General features: G+C 40.4%; 1 long non-coding RNA gene across 2 annotated transcripts in view; it reads left to right on the forward strand.

Annotated features, from left to right (window-relative positions):
* Window positions 1–21,445, forward strand: part of LOC118661339 — a 65,189-nt gene that overhangs the window by 27,093 nt on the left and 16,651 nt on the right. For both annotated transcript variants that reach the window (XR_004969292.1, XR_004969293.1), the window contains exon 3: window positions 11,209–11,313. This is a non-coding gene — a long non-coding RNA (uncharacterized LOC118661339). The remainder of the gene's footprint in view (window positions 1–11,208; window positions 11,314–21,445) is intronic.

Below are 21,445 nucleotides of genomic sequence, written 5' to 3' on the forward strand. Positions count from 1 at the left end.
TTTTTCTAAATACACTTATAACTTCACTGGCTTGCCATGAGTTAGTCCATGACTGATGGTCATAAGGAAATCACATGTTAACTACTTTTTAAAATCATTTAAAAATCACTCTAAAATTGCCCATAAGGGAAAAAAATGTATTCCTTTTTTTTTTTTTTTAAAGAAAAGATAGATTTGAGCATTCAGTGACAATAGCTAAGCTTCCTAAGAGAATGTAGCAACTTGGTTACTAGGGAAATATTTTTTATTGAGGAAAAAACAATTATGTGTTAACATATTTTATATGTGTGCATGTTTCAGGATCCTGTTGTTCAAGGAAATAAAACAAGGGGGAGCAGCCCCTCATACAAAATAAGACAAAAGAGAAAGAGCATTGAACCTCTCTCAGAGAGAAACTGGAGGTTACAGTGGCAATTAACACTTTATATAAAACTGCAAAGTAGATAGGTGAATGCTATGTGGGTCTCAGCCATAGAATGCATGGAAATGTGAATGTTCTACCCAGAACATAACTTCAGCAGGATGATGATAAATGCAGTAAGGAGGATGATAATTGAGTAGAGAAGCATAATGCTGGGGCTTTAATTCAATGTCTATGGACCTGACCCTGGTGTTTTTCTCTATCCAGGCCATCATAGCACAGGTTAAAACAAGTTTCTTGAATATAATATCAGAGGACTAGACCTTACATCCCTATCCTACTGTTTAGGATAAGTTAGAGGCTTGACTTTCCTCCGCTGGATAGCGATAGTTGTGTGACCTTGGACAAATAACTTAATCTTTATGTCATCTGTAAAGTGTGGCGAATAAAACACCTACCATACTGACTTCAAGGAGCTATTGGAAACATTTTTTAAAAAGTAATTAATGTGGGGGGAAAAGTAATTAATGTGAGCACACCTTGTAAATGATAACGCAGGATATAAATGGTCTTGCGATTATGTAAAATCTAGTGGCTAATGAATGGCTGAACACTTCACATTCTCTTTTAAGGGTACATGTTGTATAGTGACAGCAGAATTGACTTCACCATAAATTTATTTAAAATAGTATATATAAACTGTGGGAACCAGCATTAGGCACCACCTGGTGGCAGTTTAGAGTAATGCAAGTACATTGCTGCGTGGCTCCTGTGTCAGAAAAATAAGCGAGGTGGAATGGACCTGAGAACCCCAAAGAAGGGTTTAGATTTAAGTGAGCTGGAAAGACACCTGGCATACTTAGGATTAAAGCTGGAAAGTGGCTCTAGGGTTTGCTGTGCTATGAGCTATAGCATCAAGCCACTGCTCGGCTCAGCTGGAGCTATGTAGGGGAAGAGTCAAACTCTTTCTTACTCATCCTTGACTTCCCGCTGACTAGCACAGTGGTACTCAACACGTTTATTAAACAAAAAAATGAAAATGAAAAAAAGTAAGGGAAGGAAAGGAAGAAAGAAAGGAGGGAGGGGAAATCTTAAACTCTATAAACTAGTTCATTCTGAGTGCTTTTGTCTTGTTAGTTGTTTGTTTTTCTAGTTGCCAATTCAAGTTTCTTTTGAGAAATTCCAACCCATGCTAAGTGAATTAAGCTAAAAGGGGCTGACTTGGGAGAGATGAAAGAAGCAATAGAACTTTCTAGGCCCTCTGTAATGAGACAAACCTGCCCTAACCAGAGTGCTAGAAAGAACCTAGGAAGTAGGACAAATAGGGCTGAAAAACTGGGACCATCTATGGAAGACAGCAAAATGCACAATTCATCGATTCCTTTCTGCCTGGATGATTTTCACACCAGCCCCCCCTCCCCCATGCTCCCCTCCCTAATCCTCACCACCCCCCTCCCCAACACTAGGGTAACTGCTCCAGCAACAATTAGTTGCTCCCTGCCTTTGATGCTAGCATCTCCCAGCAAAACCAAGGAAATGTCTCCTCCTAAAACCATAGCTTTTGTGGCCTTCTCCCTCTCTTCTTCTCCAGAAGGTCTCCACTAGGCTCCCCGCAGCAGCACACGCTCGGAACTTGACTTGCCCATGATTATTTTCTACAGCAAGGAAACGTGGGGAACAGATTTTTAGCTACATTATACCAGCCTCAGAATCAAGAACTTGGGCTTCAAATACAGAGCAAAGTGATAGAAATCGTCCAACCAGCTAGTCAACCTCAGCCTTTCACATACAAATTCACTTAACTTACATAATACTGTGAAGTGGGTACTATTGTGATCCTCACTTTGCAGCCTCTGACAATAAAGATTTTTCCTTCATAAAGACTCAGAAGATAATGCATACCTTCAAAAGTGATGTGATACTGAACTAGAAAAAAATCATGAAACATTTATTGGAATTCTAATAGGATACCCAAAGTCATGGCTCTTTTGACAAAGGAACAGAAATTCATAAAGGAAAGACAGAGATGCAAACTGAGGTGACTGACTTTTTTTTTCTTTGCAATGAACGCTAGGTTTTGGAAATGACTATATTTAAGACTTTGAGATATTTTGTTAAATTATATTTCAAAGCATGGCTATAATCTACAGTTCTACACAAGAGTCTTGAAAATACTTATTTCATTTCATAAGGCATTACACATTTTAGAGTCTTTGCTACTTTGATACACAAGTAAATAATATTTAAATGATTTTTCATTTCTTTGACTATTTTCTTACATATGTGCTAAGTATATTTCCTCTTCTATGTATTATTTATTATCTTTTTTATATTTATCAAAATTTAATATTTTAAATTATTTTATAAGTATATTAACCTTTAAACATAAAACAAATATAATAAAACAAATGCAAATTTTATTATTGACATTCTGCATTAGAAGCAATAAATACTATAGCATTCCAATCCATGAAGTGGGGGAGAGTCTTGATAACCCTGTAGGAGATGATATAAAAGATAAAAAGATGAGACAGACCCCAACAGGGTAGAAAATGAAAATCAATCCTAAGAAGTATAGGTATTCCCATGGCTGAATTAGGCCGTGGTGGTAGGATGGGAGGGGCAGATGAGATGACTTGAAATAGAAGAAATAAGCAAGGATGTATTTTGAGAAGGCTGAGTTGAATAAAGGCTGGAATAACATTTAATAAGTGATTCCATTGTGCAACCAGATTTGAGAGCACTGATCTAATTGATTTCTGCAGTCTCTTTCCGCTGGCATCCCCCTTGAATTTAAATTCCAGCAATGCATTAATATTTTATCACACCTACTTTCTTTCTGTCCATGGTCACGTTGGAGGGAGAGTGGAACAGAGAAGAGTTTCCACAAGAATTTTTGGAACTTAGTGCTTTCAAAATAACACGAGTTCTCAATGGCTTCATAGAAACAAATGTGTGAGTTGATAAAAGATTGGGTGAGCTTACAGACTTTTTTAAACAAAGCTCTTTGATGTAGTTTTCCTATTAAAAGAAACAATTATCTTAGTAAAAAAGGGTTAAGCCTTTTACTATCATTGGATTTTACTGGCTTTAGTTTTTTGTTTACGAGGTTGTTGTTGTTTTTTTAATTAGGAATGAATGCTTAATGAACAGAAATAGCCCCAATCCTCTTACACTGATTATTTGGAATGGAATTGGGGACGGACAATAACAACCCAAAATTATGACACGAGGGAGAAACTTCAGACTTCCAGGGGATTTTCTGTTAAACTTGCAACTAGCAACTGACAGTTGACTATAGAGCAACTTTCCCTGCAAAAGTTTGGGCTGCCATGTTTTTGAGGACTTTTTAGTCAAAGGTCAAGGGAGACCAACTTCTTACCAAGGCCTAAATTAAGTAGTTTTCTTTTATAATTTGTTTTGTGTTATCAAAGTTGCTCTATTCTTTTGTTAAATTGATATTAAATTATAATCAGGTCTAACCCACACTGGCTTCCCCTTTGAAGAGGAACTTCCTTCTAGATTCCTAGCCGGGCTTCCCCCTATTCTTTATCTCCTACTTTCCTCCTACAGCCCACCTCCTCAAGTTCGAGGGGGCTGACAAAAAGAGATTCATTATATTCAAACGTTGGCAACATAGCTCAGTCTCTCTTCTCTTCCTTGATGTTTGGGACCTCCCAACACAGTGGTGGCATCCAGTTGCAAATTTTCCTTTCTCATTCGGGGGCACTGTGAGGAGACTGTTCTCTACTTCCTAATAACAAAGTAGCAAGCATGCAACAATTCTCTTGACCTTGAAAAAGACCAAGACTGGAGAACATTTTATGCTCTCATTTTTCTTCTCTTTGTTATAAATTGTATGAATTATCTCTTGGGAATGGAATGCCCGAGGTCTTTCTCTTCTATTCTCTCTTGATAACAGAATGGCTCTCTGGGTTTCCAGATGAAGAAAATATTGCCAATGACAAATGGCCATGAATATGTTTTGACCAGATTTTCTAACCGTCTACTCATACACAGTCTCTGTACCTTCTGAAATTTTACAGTTTTATTAAATGTTTAGTAACACTTTATTTTCCAATGGGACACCTCTAAGAGGCCCGGTGATATATTTTCTGGTTTGAATGACTTCATAGAGATGTGTACCTTATGGAAATCCTTCACCTGCATGTGAGGCCTCACACACAGACCACCATTGGACTTGAGCTACAGGGATATGGGAAGCCTCATCTAGGCCTAGATCCTCATTCCATAATTCACAGAACCATTGCTCTGGCATCTTGCCTTTATTTGTCCCAAACTGCCAATTCCTTCCCTCTTTCCCTTCTGGGCCCTCTTGTATGAATCTGAGTACCTGATGCCTGTGGCTGCCATCCCCAGACCTTAAGATAGAAGCTTAGTTTGATGGTAGGGTATGTATTTTCAGGGGTGAGTCACAGGAGGAACCACCCCTGTCTTTGAGCACATTCCCCAAAAAGTGGCCCATTTTCAACACTTCCTCAAAGTAATGTGAACGTGACTATTGTTAAGACTTAGAAGGAAAGCCTTTGGAGAAGTGAAGTGTGAGAATAAAACATGGTCATCAGCCCATGAGTTGCACAGAGAAGCTGGTTTAAAGTTCAGCCCACCCATCCATATTTTACGCCACCATTCTTGCACAAAGCACAGGCTCTATGCACAGATGGTTAGACCAGGCACAAGTCTCTGCTCTGGGCATCACACCCGCGTGGGCTTAAAGCATCTTCTTGCCCCTCCCTGCTTTGCCATCCTTTCTGAACTCGACCTTTCCATCCAGTTGATTGCAGTGTATGTCATTCCTCCACTGGACTAGCCAAGACCCTACTCTTGTTCCCCTCATCCTCTCAATTTATAAAACAGTCATTCCTTTCAAGTAATCTGCAGCTTGGTTGGGGAGCCTCATGAGCAGAACTTAAAACAAGAGAAGAGGGAAAGGATGGCAAAAGAAGGCCCCTTGGACCTGATCCCTTTTTCAAAGAAAAAATCAACTGTAGACAGTTTGCCTTATTTTCTATTGCAGGGGTCCTCAAACTACGGCCCGTGGGCCACATGCGGCCCGCCGAAAACATTTATCCGGCCCGCCGGGTGTTTTTGCCGCCACTGTATGCATAGGAATTTGTTCATAGTTTTTTTTTAAACTATAGTCCGGCCCTCCAATGGTCTGAGGGACAGTGAACTGGCCCCCTGTTTAAAAAGTTTGAGGACCCCTGTTCTATTGCGATATTACCTACAGCCACAGATAAACTAACAGGATTAAAAGTCTAAGACATACATTATAAAGCTGTACTTTTTTGTCCCATTATTGGGACAGACTTCCATAATGCACTATGAGTTGATTTTTTTTGTGATTTGTTGCTGGGGCTGACTGGCAGACCCTGAACAACGGATGAATGATTACTCTGACATATGTTTCTGTGAAAGAGAAGCTAAGGGGCTAGTTGGCAGAAGGAGCCAAAAAAGCCCCAATTGCCTGCCTCATTAGGCTTTTATTGTCACAACAGCTTGAACTAAAGTTAACCTCTAGATACAATCAGTAGGGCAAGCATCCTTGAGAAAGCACCTGTGTCCTTTAAGCAAGGACGTTTTGAAGTCTAAACATAAAGATTCTAGTAAGGTAGGGGCTGCTGCCTTCGGCAAGATCCCCCAGAGGCCTCCGACCTTTCAGAGATTCCTCCTTACAGACCCTCCAACCACGTCCTATGCTTCCCCACAATTTGTAGTTGTGCCACTAGCATACTTACATTTTGTTATAATCTGTATTAAAAGCATTATTGTTAACTGTAAACACTTATATTATTATTTTAGTTTATTTTGTTGTTTCATCATTTTTTAATATGCTAGAGACTCAAAAAATAATAAGTGGCCAAAACTTCTCTTGGCCTCTGAGAGGCTTTATAAATCTATAATAAAATGTGATGGATGGCCCTGACTGGTTTGGCTGAGTGGCTAGAGCAGTGATGGCATACCTTTTGAGCTCGGCGTGTCAGCATTTTGAAAAACCCTAACTTAACTCTGGTGCCGTGTCACATATAGAAATTTTTTGATATTTGCAACCACAGTAAAACAAATATTTATATTTTTGATATTTATTTTATATATTTAAATGCCATTTAACAAAGAAAAATCAACCAAAAAAATGAGTTCATAGGTTCGCCATCACTGGGATAGAGCATCTGCCTGCAGACTGGGGAGTCCCAATTTCGATTCCAGTCAATGGCATGTACCTTGATTAAAAGAGGTTGTAAGGGTGGAGCCCTAGATAAATTTGATGGTTTTACAAGAAGAGGAAGATTTCTCTCTCCCTCCTTAGTTTGGCTCAGTGGATAGAGCATCAGCCTGCGGACTCAAGGGTCCCAAGTTTGATTCCAGTCAAGGGCATGTAACTTGGTTGCAGGCACATCCCCAGATATATATATATTTATATTTTTTAAAATGTGATGGATGCCAGGTGGAGTAGTGTACTATTGCTGCTTAGTGTTTGAAGTTGGCATGACTGGCATAGCACGAGAAGGCTTTCTGGAGGGGTGGAATTCAGTCTACCCCTCTTCCACCAGGCCTTACCAGAGCCTTTCACCTTCTTGGCATCTTACACAGAAAGAGTGCAATATTCGTTACCAATGACATCGTGCCTCAGCTTCGAGGGAACGGCACCTCTGCTTCACTTGTCATTTACTCTCTCTGCTCTCTCTGCAGAGCATCCTGTCTATGCTCTGCCAGATGGAGGTGCCTGTGGAGAGGGGGAGTGTATGGCAAAGTCTCTGGAGGTAACTCTCTCCTGCCCTCCCCTACTCCACTCCCCACCATGGGAATTAGGACTTTCTAAAAGAACTCAGGGACGTCCCACAATGAACTTGGCTTTTGGAGTTTCTCTTGTATTTTCCTTTCCATACCTAATAAGAAAAATGAAAGGATTAGTCTAACCTTTAGAAAATTCCAAAGATACTCAGGGCATTGAATCTGCATGTTTGCATTGTGTGAGAAGGAACTTATAAGTACATTTAAAAATTTTGTGCTTAATTTTGAGAGTCAAAGGAGAAAAATTACAAAGAATAATAAAGCAAATATTTTATTCAGCTCATCTAAATTAAGCATTGTTAATATTTTGTCTCATTGACTCTCATTCTTTCCTTTATTTTTGATTTAAGAAATAATACACCACAGATGTAGGTTAGCCTTCCTTTAACCCTATCTCCATGGTTATTCCCTCCCCATCCCAGACCCCCTCCCTTCCAGGGTGTTTGAAGACTGTTTTCTTCCAGTCTGTTCTCAGATAGATTTACATGTAGTTTTACATATCTCTACATATAGAAATATGTGTACATATTTTTGTGTGCACATATAATATGCCTGAGCATTTAAATGCTATTCACATGAAGAAGATAAACATGAAAATACGCCTATGGATTAGTTTTTTACATGGTGAATGCACATAACTAGCATCATATTATATGAATTAATCTCCATTTTGCTCTTCTTTTTCAGCATTACTTTCAGTACCTATTTATATTGATATTTATAAATTGAATTGCCTGGGTATAATAATTCTTAGTATATGTTAGATACTTAAAATTATTTGTGAAATGAATGAATGAATATATGAATAGCAGTTTCAAAGCTCCTTTTGTGTCAGAGTCTCTATTTAAAACTTGCGTAATGCTGATATAACAACTAATTTTTCATTACCAGGCTTCTTTTCCCCAAATATCTTCACCTGCTTGCACTGACATGCCGAAGTATTTCTTGAGGTCCCTCAGACTGCAAAATTTCATGTGATTCCCCTTACTCCTCATTCACTGCACTGGCACATCATAAAAATTTAGAGGTGTTTTCTAAAATAAAATGTTACTCCAATAAACATACTACCTAGTAGTCATTTTCTCCAGTTTTCATCCATGGGAAATCGTACACTCACAGGCTTTAATGCAGCGTTTCTCAACCTGTGGGTCGCGACCCCTTTGGGGGTCGAACGACCCTTTCACAGGGGTCGCCTAAGACCATCAGAAAACACATATATAATTACATATTGTTTTTGTGATTATCACTATGCTTTAATTATGTTCAGTTTGTAACAATGAAAATACATCCTGTATATCAGATATTTACATTACGATTCATAACAGTAGCAAAATTACAGTTATGAAGTAGCAACGAAAATAATTTTATGGTTGGGGGTCACCGCAAATGAGGAACTGTATTAAAGTGTCGCGGCATTAGGAAGGTTGAGAACCACTGCTTTAATGCATCCTGTCAGCCAAAGCACAATTAAGCAAGAGATTGTTACCCAAGAGTTGTCAAATATTGACTCTTCAAGACCAAAAATAAAGCGTCCTGAAGACCAGGTCTGGGTGGGGACCTCCAGATCCCAGACCCTTGGACAGTCCCAGCTGTTGTGTGAACAGGAGTAGACAGTTTCACTTTCTGTTCTCTGATCCTCTTTCCCACCAAAGGTTCCTAATTTTCAAAAACAATCGTGAAGTTTAGGCTTGTTCCAAACAGTGTTTGTTGACTGAAGGTCATCTCGTTCTTTGCTGTCAATTACATCTTGAAAAGGTTCTAGGGAATTGCCAAAGCATTTTTGTTCTGATTTCTTAATAGTACCTGCACTAACAAAAGACAAACATGCAAATTGACTGTACCTTCGCTATGCCTTAAGCCACGCCCACCAGCCAATCAGAGCGACTATATGCAAATTAACCCAACCAAGATGGCGACTGGCAGCCACGGAGCTGGAGCAAGCAGGAGGCTTGGTTGCCCCAATGATGGAGGAAGCTAAGCTTCCCACTGCCGCGGCAGCTCTGAGCTCCACTCAAAGCAACAAAGTTTCAATTATAGAAGGTAAATAAACCCTAGATACCTGCAGGTGTGGCCACGGAGCTGGAGCGAGCAGGAAACCAAGTTTCCCCCCTGCCACGGTGGCTCTGAGCTCCACTCAAAGCAACAAGGTTTCAATTATAGAAGGAAAATAAACCCCAGAATAAAAGAAAAAATGGAGAGGCTGGGAACTTCCATCACCAGGGGGGCTTGGCCAGCCTGAAAACGGCCCTCAGCCCCTCACCCAGGCTGGCCAGGCACCCTAGTGGGGATCCTCACCCTGAAGGGAGTGTGACCAGCCTGCAAACACGCATCAGCCCCTCACCCAGGCTGGCCAGGCACCCCAGCGGGACCCCCACCCTGATCCAGGACACCCTTCAGGGCAAACCAGCTGGCCCCCACCCATGCACCAGGCCTCTATCCTATATAATAAAAGGGTACTATGCAAACTGACCCTAACAGCAGAACAACTGGGAATGACTGGTCACTATGACACACACTGACCACCAGGGGGCAGACGCTCAATGCAGGAGCTGCCCCCTGGTGGTCAGTGCGCTCCCACAAGCCAGGCTGACAGCTGCCAGTACAGCGGTGGTGGTGGGAGCCTCTTCCGCCTCCTCAGCAGCACTAAGGATGTCCGACTGCAGTTTAGGCCTGCTCTCCGCTGGCAAGTTGACATCCTCCGAGGGCTGCCGGGCTGCCAGAGGGATGTCTGACTGCCAGTTTGGGCCCAATCCCCCAGGGAGTGGGCCTAAGCCAGCAGGTGGACATCCTCTGAGGGGTCCCAGACTGCAAGAGGGCATAGGCCGGGCTGAGGGACCCCCCCCCCACAAGTGAACAAATTTTTGTGCACCGGGCCTCTAGTACAAATCATAATTAAGAAAAGGAATAGTATCTTTGCCTTTAGTGTCATTTTAAAATTAATTAATTTTGCTTACTATATATCCAAAAATAATTGCAGGTAGTTGCAAATTTGTTTGCACCAATTATTAGGCTATCAGCAGTGGTTAAATTTATTAAATGCTCTGCTAAAATAACATCATATTCAAAGTCTGTCAATTTTACAATTATAGTTTGCAATGAAATCCTGAATGAGTTGTAATTCAAAGAATGATTGTTTTTAATGAACAAATTCATTTTGCTCCTAGGCAAAAATAGAATTTGTTCATTAAAATATTCATCCTTTGAATCACAACTTATTCAGGACTTATTCTGTGTTGAAAACTATTCTAGGTGTTGGACACAAAGCAAGTATGTTCTCTGCCATCATGGAACTTGGAGACTAGTAAGACAGTGGGTAGTTTTGTACTATGTCAGCTTAACCAAGCTGAAGCCATGACTCTTCGAGTCCCCTTTTGTGTGTGGTTCTGGTTTAGTGTTGGCCGTGAGGAACACTGTGATATTTGGAAGGGCCACGGAAAGGGAACCAGCGGCTCTGAAAGTTAGTGTAAGGCACCAGGTGTGCCGCACTCATACACATTGTCACTGGTCTGCTGCTCACCTGTTGGCAGCCAGCCTGCAACTTCTGCTTCTGCTGCTGATCTCCTTCAGCTTCTCAGTCCTGGATCAGACACAAGTGATCCCCATGGTGAAGGGCACCAGCTTCCTCAGCACATTTCACACCTCATCCAGGTTGGAGGTTGCTATAGGCTGAATGTGGGTCACACTCCAAATTCACATATCGAAACCTAAACCTTTGGAAGGTGATTAGTATAAAAGAGACCCCAGAGAATTTTCCTCATCCCTTCTACCATGTGCGGTTACAGAGAGAAGACGACATCTGTGAACCAGGAGGCAGGCTCTCACAAAACACTGAATCTGCCAGCACCTTCAGTATGGACTTCTCAACTTCCAGAACTGCGAGAAATAAATTTCTGTTGCTCTTAAGCCACTCAATCTATGGTGTTTTGTTACAGCAGCCTGACCAGACTAAGACAGAGGTGGTGTGAGATGGATGTGGGTTTCAATTTGTCCTCATGGGTTTTTGTTTGTCTCTGGTCTCCCCATTTCATGCCTAGAGTTTCTCCCTGACTGTGAGTCCTGCTGGCCCAGGAGACTTCAGGCCCATCACCAGAGGCAAGGCAGCCATCTTCCATAGACATCTTCATCAGCATCTACATTGCGTGAGTTCTCATACCCATAAGTAATCTTGCTTTTGATATTACTCACGGAGGTTCTATTTCTCTGATCAAATCTAACTAATAGAAGAACATAGACATTGATCAAAGAATCATATAATGTACAATAATAGATTCTTTTAAAGATTTGAAGGGAGAATACAAGCTACAATGAGACAATATACATATAGGGACTTAATTTAGATCAGGGAAAGAGATGTCAAGGTAGACCCCTTCGAAGAAGTGACATTTTAGCTGGGACTTGGAGTTGAAGTAGATGATTGCCACGTCAAGAGCTAGACAAGAGGAGGAGCAGTGTGGGAGAGCTCTGAGGTCTGCCCAGAGCAGGCACTGAAGGAAGACCAGGGTAGCCAGAGCAGAGGGAAGGAGGTGGCAGTGGTAGAGAGGGGCCAGGTCATCAGGACCTGTTTTCCAGTTCAAGGTCGTGATGTTTACTCGAAGGGGATGTAACAGGAGCTGAGTTCTGTTTTTAAAAGCTTACTCTGGCTGCTCTGTAAAGAAGGTGATCATCTATTTGATAATGATCATCTGATGGTTGAGAATTATTTTCTAGAATGGAATTTCAAGTTCAGCACTTGCTGCCTCTTGAAATAAAAATTACATATCCAAAAAGGAACAAAACACCTCATTACATGCAGGGAAATAAAGACCTGGCCCCATAGTACTCAAAGCTTGGCCATCAAATACTTGAAAGGTGGCTTGATTGTTATTATTGACAAATCATATTATAGTATCATGGATGCCTTTTGCCTCCAAACTGTTGGCAAACTCTTTGAGATTTTGAAATAAGTAAGGAAAACTCTACAATATCAGGATCATTACTGCAACAATGAATTAGAAAGATTATTTGAACCCAGGTTGAAACATATGCGGGCCTTACTCTAACCCTGAGGTCTCAAATATCCACTGAATCTGTCTCCTTCCATTTAATCTTGAGCTAGCTACATATTGATAATTGTTCTGCAAAAACATCTTGTTCTGTTGCACACCAAGGTCTTGTTATACATTTTTACTCCTTCTCGGGAAGGGAGTTTGAAGCCATACATCATCAGTATCAAATTTGAAAAGTAGATTTGCAAATCGACTTCTTGGTAGCTTAAATGGCCAAAATCTGAGTCACAGAGAGAAAAAAGTAACTGTGGTAATGATGATGATGATGATGATGATGATGATGATGATGATGATAATGATGGAACATAAGGGGGAGGTGGTAGGAGAAGACTGGATTAAGAACAAGTTTTAAAAAGGAAAAAGCTTCAAGAAAATATAGCTATGGTCTTAGATTGGTTGTTTTCCCTCAAGAAAGAAAACTGTAAAAATGAAGAAATCTGATAAATACTGAAAATAAAGAGATGGGAAACAGGAGGTTTATAATGGGTCTGATGAGTGAAAGGTTGTGCAGTGGAAACAAAAGGGGGAGCAGATGCAAGGATCTTCAAAGAAGTAAAGGCAACAAGACTTGGAGTCTGATGGGACATGAGCAGCACAGGAGAAATGGTGATTCGGTGATGATAAAGTTGAAATGGAGGGTCCTGAAGAACGGTAGAAACATTTTTTATTTTTTAAAAAAATTGAAAATTGTATTAATGAGAAAGGTGATCACTCCAGGCCTTTTCTGTAGGTCAGCAGAAAAGTTGCAAGTCCTTTTATTTGTTTATCCTCAACTGAGGATATTTTTTCCATTGATTTTTAGAGAGAGTGAAAGGGAGGAGAGCGGGGGAGAAAGAGAAAAATCGGCAAGAGAGACACATCAATTGGTTGTCTCCCGCATGCATCCTGACTGGGGCTAAGGATGGGACCTGCAACCCAGGTACGTGTCCTTGGCTCAAAATCTAACCTGCAACCCTTCGATGTGCAAGCTGACACTCCAACCACTGAGCCACACCAGCCAGGGCAAAAGTCCTTTTAAAATATGACAACATTTCCATATTCTTCAGGTATTCAAATGCAATCAAATTACTTCAGCCTACAGACTGTAAGCCCTCAGATAGCTGAGAAGGTAATGCTATATTTTTCAGGATAGCACAACACATGGATACAGTTTCTCAAGCCAGAATGGGTGTGGTCTTTATTTGCACTTGGCCTTTCTTTTTGTTAAATTTGTAGCCTTGGTTTAATGAATGCAGAGGGATAATGTTTCAGAATGGTAATGACATGATTGGTATCTTGATTGACTCTTTGTATTCCTGTGAACATGCCTATATTATAGCAGAGACAAATAGTATTATAAGCATGTGATCATGCACTCGAATATTCTCCTGTGCATGTTAAAGGCTGCCCTTGGTATTCACTGCGATATACTTCCCCTAAAAGCACACGTCCTGGGGAGGAGAGAGTGGGATTTGCTGCCAGCATCCACCTGGCACCTCCAGTCCCAGCTCCAGTGACCTCTCCTCTTGCACCTCCTGGGTTTCTCACTAACCTCCTCCCTGCCTGGCACTTTCTTTGCTCCTAGGTTTTATAAGCAGGAGAGAAGATTCCATTATTTATGTGGTTGGCAAGAGAAAAATAGCAATTCTTATCTGTGATGAAAAACTCCTCAGATGAGGGAGTTGTGAACACTGCATTACTTGGCTCAGAGTCATAGAAGGCTGAGAAGGTGGGGCTAGGCATCATGTTTTATTTATTTATTTATTTATTTATTTATTTATTTATTTATTTAATCCTCACCCGAGGATATTTTTTCCCATTGATTTTTAGAAACAGAGGGAAAGAGGGAAAAACAGGGAGAAATATTGATGTGAGAGAAACACATTGGTTGCCTCCTGCACTCTCCCTGACCAAGGCCCAGGCTGGGGAGGAGCCGGCAACCAAGGTACGTGCCCTGGTCCAGAATAGAACCCAGGACCCTTTGGTCCGCAGGCCAACGCTCTATCCACTGAGTCAAACTGGCCAGGGCTCGGCATCATGTTTACAATTGCAAAGCATAATCTGTTGTACTTGGTTTGCAGTCCATTACTAAGGGCCTGCAGCTCCCACTTCAGGACCCGAAGGGGAAGCCTCCGGAGGCAGGAGGGTGTGTTGTGTAGTAAGCTCTGCTTGTAGACAGCTCCTGAAAGGGAACGTTCTTGGCACTTCTCACGCTAGGCATTTTGATTCGCTTTTATATGTTTTTTCCAACATAAAAGCAGAATCAGTTCCAGCCTTAATTCTCTTTCAAGCCTACCATGGATGTTCAAAATCCACTAAATATTAAAACAGCCTCAAGTAGCTTCAAAGTTTCTACTTCCACCTTTCTCCCTTCAAATCACACACAATCGCTATGTTGTACATATCACTATGTTGCTTTAAAACCTTATATTCAGAAAGACTGGAGCTCCAGAAAATCTGGGAAATTATTAAGCAAAACTGTCCTAAGAGTTATTGTTTCATGGGTACAAGTTTCCCTGTGGGATGATGGGAAAGCTCTGGAAATGAATCGTGGTGATGATTATACAGCAATGTGAATATGCTGACCTCCACTGAATTGCCCACTTAAAAATGGTTAAAATGGTACATGTTATGTCAGGCATAGTTTTCCAAAGTTTTTTTAAAAAGTCAGGCCAGTGGTTGCCTGAAGAAGGAAGTATGGGCATGTGTTCAGAAGGGCCTGGCATTGTTCTACTTTTGCTCTAGTGATTACATGTCTATTCAGTAATTATTATACTTACCTTTGACTTATATTTCAGGGTATAATTGTGTTGTATTTCCCAATAAAAAGATTAATTAAAAAGTAAAAAACAAAACTATCGCCAGTGGTAAGAATTATGGGGCCTTGGGAAGTCCGTTCTCCTGCGCTGGGCCTCGTTTTTTATTTTTAATGTGAAAGGAATGACTTAGACTAAAAGATCTCGGAAGCCTTTCTGCTGCCAACATCCTGTAACTGTACACAGTAACTGCTTGTGAATGAAATAACTACAAGGACCGAAAGTCCTAGGCGTATCATTTATTTTGACTGGGTTTTCCTTCACAGAAATTGAAAAATCAAAGTGTGTGTGTGTGGGGGGGACCTTGGAGCAATAAAACCCACTGACTAAGATGAATAAACATAGGTGGTATAAAATACAGCCTGGGGGAAGTTGACTGCTCTGAGATACAAACATGAAGAGAAAGGATTGTTTGTCACTTACTCTAGGCTAGGAGGGGACAGAGAGCTCCACAAGAGGTGGGGTGGGCTAGAGAAATGTGAGCAGGCACACCTGAGTTGGAGAGATAGGAAAGGTCTTTTACCATCTTGAGGAGGAAGGGGCTGGCACCCATGTTTGCTCTCATCTCTGCCAAATACAGGCTCTTCAGTGGCAGCTCTGCTTCTACACAAACCATCTTCTTCCCCATAAATCTTTATTTTCCAGATCCACCCCCAAAGCCTCAATGGGCAACTATACCTAACTGATGCCTTCCTTGTGTGTTCCCATTTCCCAATAGCCTCCTCATCCTCAAGGCCCACCTCCTCCAGGCCTTAGTGAGTCACCCTGTCCCTTTCCTTGACATACTGTCTCCTGATTCTCTCCCTCCTTCTCTATCCCCTCCTCTTTACTTCTCCATTAACTCCACTTTTTGTCCCACATTTAAATGTCCTACAGTATCTAATATTCCAAAAGCTCAACAAAGGGGTTGGTAAACCATGGCCTGTAGCCCATCGTCAGTTTTTATAAATAAAGTTTTATTGAAACACAGCCACACTCATTCACTTATTCATTCTCTATGGCTGCTTTTGTGCTCCCACAGTAGAGTTGAGTAATTGCCACACAGACCAAATGACCCACAAAGCCTGTAATATTTACTGTCTGGCCCTTTACACAAAAATTTTGCCATCCCTTCCTCCAATGAATTAGGTTGTTGATATTTCTTTTGCATAATTGTCTTTGCTAAGTCTGTATTTTATTTCTCCAACTTGGGGACCAGGACTGTGTCTAATATGCTTTTGTGTTCTTCCAGAGCCCATCTCACTGCCTTGCACCTTATTAGAATCTCAGTAAATAATGATTAATTAATTAATGATTAATGAGTGAATCATTGAGATTGCAAAACTACCAGCATTTTCACTGTTGTTGAAATAAAATAGTATGAGGTAGAGCGATACTTTCTCCTAGATTTCCACTGGAGGCATGTCTGCCTCTCACCTTTCCATCTTCCCAAGGCATCAGGATAGTACAGTGGTTGGGCACTGATTCACAGGGCAGAGAACATGGGCTTTGCATCCTGTCCCTGTCTCCTTCCAGCCCTGTGACCTTAACACACACACAAACAATTTCAAAAGTGGACATACAGAAGGCCAAGGGACATGAAAACATGCTCAAGGTCACTAATCACCCAAAAAATACAAATCAAAATGACAATGAGGTACCATCTCACACTTGTTAGAATGGATATCATCAACAAATCAACCAACAAGTGCTGGAGAGAATGTGGAGAAAAAGGAACCCTCCTACACTGCTGGTGGGGATGCAGACTGGTGCAGCCACTGTGGAAAACAGAATGAAGTTTCCTCAAAAAATTAAAAATGGAACTCCCATTTGACCCAGTAATTTTACTTATAGGACTATATCTCAAGAAATCAGAAACCCCAATCAGAAAGAACATATGCACTCCTATGTACATAGCAGCACAATTTACAATAGCTAAGATTTGGAAACAGCCTTAGTGCCTATCAGCAGATGAATGGATTAAAAACTTTGGTACATCTACACAATGGAATACTATACTGCTGCAAAAAAGAAGGAATTCTTACCATTTGCAACAGCATGGATAGAACTGGAGAGCATTCTGCTAAGTGAAATAAGCCAGTCAATGAAAGAAAAATACCACATGATCTCACTCATTCATGGATAATAGAGACCATTATAAACTGATGAACAAAAATAGATACAGAGGCAGAGCAGCATCGAACAGACTGTCAAACTACAGCGGGAAGGCTGGGGAGGGTTGGGGGGCAGGAGAGAGGGGTAAGAGATAAACCGAAGGACTTGTATGCATGCATATAAGCATAACCAATGGACATAAGACACTGGGGGGTAGGGGAGGCCGGGGTAATGTCAAGGGCGGGGGCGAGGGGGGAGAGACATATGTAATACTCTTTGTAATACTTTAAGCAATAAAACAAAATTAAACAAACAAACAAACAAACAAAAAAACACCAAGGGCAAACCTGAAGGAAAATTAAGTCCCTAAAAGCCAATGGAATGGGAAAAGAGAGAGGCACAGTGTTTTACTCTGATGAAAGCATTATTTAACAAAGTCCACCACTGCCACCTGTATAGTGATCTACCAAGCACCTGCTCCATGGCTTTTTTTTTTCTATCATATTTACATTCTTTTATTTAACAAAATGTCTTGAAAGTATTGTTCAATATAATTATGGTTGTCATTGAATCAGTGCTTTCACTTTTTAAAACTAGTTATTGGGCTAATATTAATAAGTATATGCCAATAAAGGCCATTAACAATAAAATAAGTAACAAAAGGTGTTAACTTTTAAAGGATAACTTATGAAATGTTAATATTTACATCGAAAAAATATATAGCTGTTGATGCCTTTAAAACTTGGCCTAAATGTTAAATGATAATATAATAATTTCTAGTTCAAGTATGTCCTGTGTTTGAAATTCATGATGAATGTATTTTTGGTAAACTACCTATGAATGTTGATATCAGGAGAGAAATATTTCTTCCATTATAAAAGGTTCCTCAGTTTTTGCTGTTGCTGTTGTTATATCAAATAACTTCACATCTACATGTCCTGATTTATAGAATACAAGATGGAAATAATCTCACTGATGTAACCAGTATGTGATTAACAGGCCTGGGAATTAACCCAGCCACGGAAAGAAAAAAAAAAAGACTACATAGTTTTCATTTGTCAACCCCCTTAACAGCAAATGGCAGGGGCAATTACTTCTATTCTTTTACTAGCCCAACGTGAATTTACACTCATTAGAGGGTTGAGTGTGCAATGCCTCACAGGTGCTCTTTTGTAATGTGAGAATATTAATTAAGCCGTTGTACAATATCCAGTCACTAATTAGTATTTAGCTGCACTAGTTCATGTCACAGAGTCTTTATGTGTTGCTGTTTTTCCTGCTCAGCCAGCCTCCTTTGCTTGGCAGTGGTCTGCATTTGCCTTTGCCTCGTGTGTTTGTAACCATTTCTCTGGTGTAGATTATTCTCCGGCCTCACAGAACCTCAGCGGCACAGTGGGTATTATTTTGACTCCATTGAAATTCTGTTACAAAATTTTCTCTCCACCTCCTCACCGCCCACTATTTTCACATTGATCCCAATGAAATCTTGCCAACATTCTAGTTTCCTGGGAAACTTTATGAAGACTTTTCTTTTTCCTGAACTACATCATCTTGCAGAAATAATCATAATGTTAATAGATGGGTCTGTTATCATAGGGAAAATATACAGAGTGGTTTAATTCATAGGAAAGAATGTAATTGTACAACAGTGTTTTAACTAGAACATTTTACTTCCCATGGTAGAGTAGTTAGAGATCAGGCATATAAAGAAGTATAATTCCTTTAGGATTATTCCTTCATCGTGTAGGCTATCCCCATATGCTCTGGGCAACTGACCAATTGGAATGATTCCAGGCTCTGAAAAGCTACTAGGCCCCAAATACTTCTCTGACCCATGTGCAGAAGAACCACTCTTTAAGGATTTCCTAATAAAGATGTTGTTTTAGGATTAGTAGCTCATCTATTGTGACTAGTTAAACCTACTACCATTCACAGTTATCTAATAGAGAACAGAGACTAAAGGAATGAGAACTCCTAACAGGTTATTTTTCGATGGAAAGGACAAACTGGGAGAAATGATAGAGAAAAGTCAAGCAGACATTTGATGGTTCAAAGCTCATCAAAGGAAAGGAAAAGTAGAAAAGTGTTAGGGAATATTGCATAGTTTTCCATATAGATATATTTATTTATCATTATTTTACAAGGTTCTTAATTATCTAGTTACTTATGGTCCATTAAATCTTTTGGTGTCTGCTATGTAAAGCATTGGTTTTCCATATTTTTATTTTAGTCACCAACATCTTTTCAAAGAAAAGTTACACATATTCCCAGTCGGAAAACCAAATAAAAAGAGAGCTCTTCGGATTGAACAAGGGTTGGAGCATCAGAGGATTGCTCTTACCCACAGCACCTGGCTTCTCCTTTGTGCCCCACTGCCCCCAGCAATCCCTGAGGCAGCAGTGTGACTAAAGGCTGTTTGAGTACTCATCATCCTTTGAAACAAGAGATATTTATTCAGTAGATTCATGATTGGAACTGCCATTTAGGGAAGAATAATCACTCTTCATTAAAGTTGGCAAACTTGAGAAATTACTGATACCCTCATTTAATTAATTCATTCACTCATTTTTTTCCAACAAATATTATTGATAAACTAGAGGCCCGATGCATGAAAATTCGTGCAAGAGTAGACCTTCCTTCCCCCAGCTGCAGGCACCAGCTTCCCTCCGGCACCCGGAATCCGGGCTGGCTTCCCTCAGGCTGCCCGCAGGTACCCGGGACCTGGGCTGGCTTCCCTCCACCCCAGCTTGGTCAGGAAGGACATCCGGAAGACATCCAGTCTAATTAGCATATTACCCTTTTATTATTATAGATACCAAATAACCTACTATGTACCAGATACTGTGATAATTTCTGGACATATAAGTGTGACCAATAGCCTGGCCGGCATGGCTTAGTGTTTGAGCATCAATCTATGAACCAGAAAGTCCTGGTCAAGGCACATGCCTGGGTTGTGGGTTCAATTCCCAGTATGGGGCATGCAGGAGGCAGTTGATCAATGATTCTCTCTCTTCATTGATATTCCTCTCCCTCTCTTTCTCTCTCTTCCTCCCTTCCTCTCTGACATATAAATATGAAAGAAATATTTCTTTCTTTCTTTCTTTTTTTTTAAAGAGTGACCAATATAGGCATGGTCCGTGCCTCATGGAACTTACATTCTAATGAAGAGTCTGCGATGAGCTGCCACATGCACTCTTTGAACAAATCATTTCCCCAAGATGTTCTCCTTGTATCTAACCACACTTTGTTCAAAGCATATTTTTCCGTAGATAATAGTCTTAGACATGTCTTATGACAACTTCCTCAAACTATATATAAAGTTCAAAAGACTGTCTTGGTGAAGCTAATGCAGTGAACAATGGAGTAAAGTGAGGAATCAGTAGTCAGGTCAGACTAATGGTCTGGTTCTGGGGAGAGTTAGTTCTCAAAGAAAAAGGGCAACTCACTAGGTCAGACTCAGGAGGAAGAAATAGCACCAAGACTCAGACGCAGAGGCCAGAACAGGAAGTCCTCAAGCAGCAAGGAATTTTCTTGCATGTGTCATTTAAGTCCCTACCTGTGGCTGGCAATATCTCCTATATGCCCCTCATATACTAGTTAACCTCTGGGTGTCTCTCTACCTGCCAAGAAGAAAGTCCACATGGCAAAATGGAAAGATGTGTTGTGTGAAGATTTAAAGTCACAGCACGATGTGATGAAGTAGGAAGTATGCAATAACTATGACAGTTATGGGGATGGAAGTAATGGTTTTGAGTCTGGACTAGAGATAAAGTCTTGGGTATTACCTATAAAGTGGGATGCTGAAGTTTGTGGTCAACAATGAAAATTCAAAGAAAGTGCATCAAGAGGGAAAATCGTGTCAAGGATGAGCTCTGCTAATGCTCACGGACATCAGGATGGGAAAGGGAAATTGTGGAGGCAAATAGACAGTATCATCATTAACAAAGGAAATCTACTCATGAGCACAATAGTGAAAGTTCTTTATTTAAGAACTTGGAAGTTCACTCTGAATCATATAAGTTTTTGTCTTCAGAAATTCCAATAGTTTACTTGCTATGAGAGTGAATGCTTTGCTAGAATATTTGTCTGTAAAAAATATATAACTCTAAAAGACACCTCTGAAACTGTGCCCTGGCCACAAACAGTATTTTTAACTTGTTCCTCTGACCAGATACTTGTCTTATTTACATTATTCCTTTCAGTTATTTTTTATTCTTCAAGCTATTTTAAAACATCATGTTTCCTTTCTGACATATCTACGTATTTCTAAATCTAAAATCATAGTTATTCTGTCCTCTGCATTGCAATGTAATTTTGCTCTATGTAAGAGGAAAAAT

Source organism: Myotis myotis, unplaced genomic scaffold (assembly GCF_014108235.1).
Source record: "Myotis myotis isolate mMyoMyo1 unplaced genomic scaffold, mMyoMyo1.p scaffold_m19_p_8, whole genome shotgun sequence".
Taxonomy (NCBI): Eukaryota; Metazoa; Chordata; class Mammalia; order Chiroptera; family Vespertilionidae; genus Myotis; species Myotis myotis.